This window comes from Triplophysa dalaica, chromosome 9 (genome assembly GCF_015846415.1).
Source record: "Triplophysa dalaica isolate WHDGS20190420 chromosome 9, ASM1584641v1, whole genome shotgun sequence".
NCBI lineage: Eukaryota > Metazoa > Chordata > Actinopteri > Cypriniformes > Nemacheilidae > Triplophysa > Triplophysa dalaica.
In genome coordinates this window covers 7,020,493-7,028,186 of record NC_079550.1, presented here as the reverse complement: position 1 = coordinate 7,028,186, position 7,694 = coordinate 7,020,493, and the positions used below count along the sequence as shown (strand labels likewise).

Genomic DNA, 7,694 nt, shown 5'->3' with positions numbered 1-7,694 from the left:
AGACATCTTTCAAAAATAACAAACATGTATGTCATTACTTATAGGCATATAGGCTTAGTAATTAATTCACAAACATAATTCAGGCATAGATGCATAGAAACACTATAATTGTGGTTACTGTAAGATCGTAAACCATATGTCATGATATTGTCCAGAGTTTCCTAGTTTTGTGGACAGGACCATGTCTTGTGTGTGTGTGTGGTGTCTTGTGTGGAGACAAGTGACTGTTTGTTATGAAATTGCGCCACGTGGCTTCTTGTCTCGTGCTTTGGGCCCACCCTCTTATTTCCACGTCATTGTCACATAAGTGTTTCATTCACCTCACGTGCCCGTGTAATCTTCCCGTTAGTGTTTCATTCCCCTCACCTGCCCCTTGATAACTTCCCTTGTTATTGTTCCCTATTTGTAGCCCCAGTTCTCATTGTCGGTTCATTGTCGTACTTTGCCGTACCCTCCTCAATGTTTTTGGATTACCTTATTCCGGTTTTCTGTGCCCAGTCGTTGTCTTGGACTTATTATTTGTCCTTTTTGGACCTTGTTTAGTTTAGTTTAGTTTTGTTAATCGTGTTTCCCAATAGTTGGTTTTTGTTTGTTTAAATAAAGCCTCTGTTCATTTTTACCTGCTGTCTGCATCTGGGTTCTATGTCCTCTCCAAACATTTACAAACTAAAACATTTTATCTTTATTAAAACAAACTATAAAACAGACACAATTTCTCTGCAAAATTTCTGAATTCAAAAAATCGAATAGAATATTCAGTAACATGTCTGAATAATAAAAAAGCTTAACTTAAGAAAAGTTAAACATGACATGTATCAAACTGTAAACATGAAACTTACTTTCAGAGCAATGTAGTACCATTTTTTATTCATAATGTATGTAGTCATGTCATGTGTTTGAAAGAAATTAACTCATTTCTACTTCACTGTAAAGGAATAGCTCTGAAAAACATCTGAATAACAAATAAATATACAATTACTCTGCAAAATATCAAGCTGGAAATGTGTTTTTTTTCAAAGCAATGAGCACCATATTTCATGCATACTGTAAGAAGTAATATGTTTTTCAGGAAAATCTCATTTGTACTACTTCGCTAACACTGCTGCCTTGTTTTTTTAAAAAGTGGTTGAATTTCATTAATGTATGTTTCTCAAAACGAGAGTGAGCACAAGATTGCCCAGGCTAAAAAGACTTTCCAGTGGTGCGCTTGATCCCACATAGCAGACAGACTCGGCCCGAATGTGGCCTCAGAATGGCACTGCTGGCGCACTGCTGGCACTGGCATGCAACAAGTCAGCCGAGTGTGGGCCATGTGCGGCAGTGATGGTACTGGATCCATGACGGCAAACAATAATTGGGCCGATTGTGGATGGAGGTGTTGGACCAATTGTTGATATTAGGTCTGTGGCCCAGATCAGTCTAGCGATTGTAGGCCACATTTGACATTGTGTAATTCACAATTATTGCACGGTTACATTTAAACATGTTTTACCTTTACATTTTGGCAACAGGTTACAGGCAGATTTGGTTAACTCCGCTCAGCCTGTTCTACTAAAATGTTGAAATTTCAAGTAAAGCAGCACTCTGTCTATTAAAAGTACTTCAGGCTGATTCTTTTTTAAAGTAACCTGGCCTTAAAAAACACTTGCACATATTTTTGTCTATTTAATGCTTTGTCATACAACTAATTATTTTCGTAGGTTACATAGATTGTGGTTTTAATAGAAAAGGCTATTGGTTCATGATGGTATTTTAATGGAAACCTTAAGAATTTTTTTAGGTTCTATTGTTTTTCAGCAGGGAACAAGCTTGCAGTATAGCAGTGTGCTGAGCTATATTTAAGGTATCAGTTACAGAATAGGTTAATAAGGTATCAGTGAAGTGAAATATCATAATCAAAATAATTTCAAAATGAGTTAACGATTTAAATAAAGAGAAAAGTTTTTATTATGTTTTCACATTTTATTGTACTTTTTAGTTTTATGGCCTAAATCAAAATAAACCAACACTTGAAAATAAATCTAATTTTGGAGCAAATATATAAATAGCAAATATATAAGTATATTTGTGAAATACACATAACAATGAATAATACGCCCACAAAAATATGTTTAATAGCAAAAAAAATTTTTTACTTTGTATAACAAACATTGAGCCAATAAAAAAATATGCTAACACAATGTAAACACAAACTGCAAGACTTTGAAAAGGTAAAAGTGATGTTGTGAAAGACAAATAGAAAACAGCAGCTCATGACAAAACATTCAATTTATTGATAGACATGTGTGACTTTAAATTCAAACTCCACAAACTGTCACAGGTTCTCGGTTTAGCTTAATGAAATGGTAGTAGTCAGTCTTTCAGGGAACATCAAAGAAGTCAGTGTAATGAACTGTAGGCCAACATCTGAGCTCTTGATATCTTCAGCTGGGTCTCACAGAAAAAAAAGACCTGCAAGAAAAATCAAACAATTCATACCCATTACAAATCCATTCACTCACAAACTCATGTGGCAATAATATTCAATTTATTGTACAACAACACAACAATTCTCTTTGTAAAATATTCCACCTGAATAAAATATCCAATCAGTGTGTATGGAACAAAACTGAACAACTAGTTGTTGATGACATCACGGTACACACATTGGGACATCTGTTAACATAAGCTTCTAATAATTTGAATTCCAATAGTTCCTGTAGTCACATATTGTTTTTCAGCAGCCATGTTAACAGATTAGAACATTTATACACAGCACATGTGCTAAAAAAACTTTTGAAACACACAACCGTGTCAGAGGGTTGTTGGCCAAACAACATTAGCATTTGAAGGATTTTTAATATCTTCCTCACCTACAGTGGTACAGGACAAGCACGGCATGCAAAGCAAGTGCACCAGAACACTCTGATAAAGGGGATGTTCAGACACAACCTGAAACCATTAAAGATTAGATAAGAACAATAATGTTTTTTACATTCAATCACAGTCAGAAATTATAAGAATTCAACAACACTCAAAAGACATATGTTAAGCACAACAGTGACTGCCTCCGTTTATAGCAGTCTGTACATTTAATTACAGTGAATATAAAGTTCAACTAATGAACGCTTAAATAACTTTCAGATCTAGATATAACATACTGTTTACATCATTTGTCTCTGTTCAAATTATTTTTTGTTCTTATTTCATTACTTACTTTTTGCTGCTTTTTAACAAATAAACGTTTTATTTACATATATGAGCTCATGTGTTGTTGTAAGTTTTAGTAAGATTTAGTAATTGTTTGCTATTTGCTGTAATAAACCATCGCATCTACCTCGAGCATTGAAATAGCCAAACGCCTATCTTAAATTATGCTTTACACTTTATCGATGCTGCATGTGGCCTTTCAACATTTTCCACATCAGACAGACCGTGTGCTATCACGACAATAAATTACAAGATTATAATGCAAGAACGTTTCAAAACCCAGAACAGTATAAGAACAACAAGTTGGTTCTTATTTTATATTTTAGTATAAGGAACTGTGTAAACTCAAAACACATTGCTTACCTCAGACGAATCGGTGGCGGTTGAACTTGGCAATTAAATCAAATGTGCAGTCTATGCGCGTGCGCAGAACTCCGACTCCTCCCACCAAGTTTTCAACCAGTTTGCATCTGGATCAGTTCATCCATTGGCTGGTTAATTGTTTTGGCGCGATTTACATGATCACGACAGCTTCTCGCGTCATCTGATTGGTTGATTTGAGTCAGGTTCACGGGATACTTTGGATTCGAAAACTATATTCCCGCCCAGGATTCTTCTCGTCTCTTCTTCAACGGCTGTTTTTAGGTAAGTGTGGTCGGTGCTGTTGTTGTTAATTGGAACAATTTTCTTAAACGAGTAATTTTATCTGAATCCTCCATGTATTTTCAGAGCCAGAGTGTGTTATTTAGTGGGGTTTGAAGCAAAATTATTTGAGTAACGTAGGTTGACTGAGGATTTCTTAGAGGGTTTTGCATCTGATATTTTAATATGCAACAGGATCAATGTTTTTCTATTATTTATGCTTACAAATATTAAGATAATCAGCCTGCATAGGGGCATTTGGAACAACTAAATGTATTGATTTAAAACGTTTAACCTTTGTTTTACTATATAGTTTAAAAATGTATTACTTGTTTGTCAGGATTTATACAATATAATCATGATAAATATTCATTTAAAAATGTATTCACATGAAATAACACATACAATAATTTCAAAATGTATCTGATTATAAATGTATAAATCTCTTAATTTGTAACTGCTCAAGTGTCTGCATGTTATATACAAGTGAATGGCACTCATTAATGTCCTTTATTGTTTTAGACATCACTAATTAGGGATCCTTAAACACAACATTATATTCTGGAATGGCTAAACTGTTAATGAAAATCTACTTCTTAGATAATATGAGCTTTAAAATTTGTTTCCATCTTTATGATATACATCTTTGACATGGGATTATCCACTTAATATTTGACCTAATTTTTGAATTAATTTGGCAGAAGTCCTCCAATCCACCATCAGCGAGACCGAACTCCTCCAGTCCAGCTACAGATAAGCTGCTGACCCATTTCAGAGGAGGAACATTGGCCATGACCCAAAAGGACCACTAAATCCTCAACTTTTTCTTGACACTTGTAAGTTTATATTTATATCTCTAAAAAATATCTTTAATAAATATGAGATTGTGTGCTTGGTTTTATATGGATTTTAATAAGTTTTCAATAAAAAACTTATTTGCAGCTCTTCTGCTTAATATCATCAATAATCAAGAGCACTGTGCTCTGTACTAATTGTGTATAAATTGCATTAATCCTTTTAAATTGTTTTTCTAAAACATGTGACCCTGCCTTTGAAAACCCAGCTGAAGTTGTTTTGGACCTAAAATCATAACATAATGTACATAACATTATGTGAAAATATAATGTTGATACATTAAATATTGACTGACTATGGCCATGTCAAAGATCTAAATCATATTGAAATGAATGACTGAAATCACACTTTGATACTCATTCTCTCAGAATTAGATTTCACAGACAGGGTCACAAATTGTAATGGACATTTAAAATGAAAGTTCTGTCTGATTTACTCACCCTCTAGTTGTTTCAAACATGTATAAATGTCTTTATTCCAAAATATCTCTCTTTGTGTTCAACAGAACAAAGAAATGTATACATGCTTGGAACAACTACAGGCGGATTAATCCCTCTAATTATTTCTTAAGATTAAATAATGCTGTTTATAGGTTATGTTCATTTTAATTTTTATCTAAAAAAGTACATTAGGGATTGTTTAAAGTATTTAAATAATATGAATAAAAAATTGTTACACCTTTTATTGCATTTACTTAATGTGCATTATCCGTTATTTTATTTACACCATAGTTTCCACACTTAAACATTTTTTAAACGATGAACTGAATTTTTTTTTTTTTAATTACCAAAACTATATTTAATAATTATGTATGTCTTTCAGCTGCGGTGAGAAAAATTCCCTAACAAAAAAAACGGTCATATCCAGAGATGGCTTCAGCTTGCTCCGGATTGGGATGGAGGAAGAAGAGAACGGCTGAAGAGAAAGGAGATGATAAATAGCTGTGCCTCTCATTTAGAGCCTCAATAGCTTATGCGTGCGAACACATACGAAATACATTCATTTCCTTTTCATGTGCACACACGCAGTTATGTGTTATGTTGTTTATAAAGTTTAATTTTGTCTTTCTTTGGTTTATAACGTTTTCATTTAGTCCGTATTCGGTTTCATTTTTTCAAGTGTTAAGGTACTGTTCATTTAAAGTCTAAAGGTTTCCGTTTTACATAAAAATATGTTCAACACAATGTGTTCACTTTATTTTTATTTGTAAATAAAAAATGTTTATTGAAAAACAATTCAGGTATTGGAAGTTATTTTTTCACATGATTTTGGCAATCATAGGCTGTACTATGGCTAAATTTGGGGGTCTCTTTTTAAAAGCCGGCATTGATCTGGTTAACTTCTGGCTACGATACGGCACCCAGTATTAAAACCTACTCTGGGCCAGTTCAGGGCCAGTTATGGCTTATTAATTGGCGGAGGCTCGGACCAGTTGCGGCCCATATCTGGTCATGGTCTGTAATTTGGATCTGGGCCACCCTAGGGCCGTCATTCAATGTTGTATGTGGGCCGAGGGAAAAGTATTGGTGTGGGCCGGAGCTGGGCCAACACAAAATTGTTATGTGGGATGGTATGGCTGTGTTGTACCTCAGTGAAATGGCCTTAATCCTGGGAAATTGGCTAAGAACAACCAGCTCAGACCCTACAGAATTCAAATATTCCATCACCTCTTTTTCAGCAGAGTATGTACAGACCTCCTCCTCCTCCTCAAAATAAAAAAAAGTCATCAGTGAAGTCAGCAGGCTTCTTGTGATCTTGACCATTATACTGTTGGTCTTCAAGAAGCAACCCACAGCATTCTGTAGTAAGCATTCCCCTACCCGTGTCTGTTTTATTTTCGTCTCTGATTTAGTGTAACTTAAGTTTTGGCAAAGTGACTGCAGCCAGGAGAGCTTCCTTATTGTCCATCATGAGGAAATGCGTACCTTGATCGCCTATGAGAAAAAAATACACTTTTTCAGTCACTTCGCATAAAATAATACAAAATAATAATACAATGATGATACAAAAATGTATGAAAGCCATGGGTAAACCAAGGATTTAGCAATTTGTATAAATATCAGATTACCAATTATATCCTACGTGTGTCTCCCTCTAACTCCTTTACAAGCTAGACCTGCATGTCCGCGTTCAAAAGTAAGGCAATGTGCCATCGTACAAGAAAGCTTTTGTTATGGCTGGTCCAAATGTCGGCAGTCGTGAAAATATATTCCAAACTCTCAAATGTCCCTTTAAGCTCCATTTCCATGTCAGTGTAACACTTATCTAAGTAAGACTAAAACGTCTTTCGATCAGACAGAGCTGCTTTTTTGCCACACACAGGATTTTAAAGAAATATGCACCTAAAAGAAGGAGATTCTACAGTATACAGCGACAGCACCTCTTCTACTATGTGGATTCCGATCATTTTTTTAAGCTCACTTTCTGCACTGCCGATGTAATATCAAGTTTTGCCTGCTTAGCAGGGTTGCGGCAGTGCTATCTGTCGATGACGATGAACATGCATCACTGAAAAGTGTTCGTCTATGCTGTCTTGTCAGGTGCTTCAGTAGATTACTCGTGCTATTGACAGCGGCCGATTGTTTTTTCTCCCCAGGACATAATTTTTAAATTTTACCATAATGTTCTTGTCTGCCTGTGTCAAAAATGTGAAGTAATTGTAATATTTCCATTTGGCAAAACAGTCAATGCTTTTGCCAAGTAACCCAGCAAACTGCTGCAAAATCATGCGCAACAGCACTACTGCTGTTTTTAAGCTAACTACAAGCTAATGTTTTTAAAGGGACAGCATTCACTTTTACCTTAAGATAACACATTAAGATTTTAAATTAAATAATGATATATTCAAAACAGATAAATAAATTTACAAAATGTAACACTAGTAAAAATTAACAGTAATCGATAACTCTCAGTGGATAAGTCTTTTAATTGCAGTAAGTTACACCCAACACTGGCTGTCCAACATTCTTCAAAATGTCGTCTTTTGCGTTCAAGTAATTTTTCCGACT

At 34.8% G+C, this 7,694-nt stretch overlaps 1 long non-coding RNA gene across 1 annotated transcript; it reads left to right on the top strand.

The window, feature by feature from the left end:
* Positions 1-3,573: 3,573 nt before the first annotated feature.
* On the top strand, positions 3,574-5,921 carry LOC130428273 (uncharacterized). Its single transcript, XR_008907433.1, has 3 exons — positions 3,574-3,834; positions 4,533-4,667; positions 5,509-5,921. It is a non-coding gene; the product is annotated as an uncharacterized LOC130428273 (long non-coding RNA).
* Positions 5,922-7,694: the final 1,773 nt, after the last annotated feature.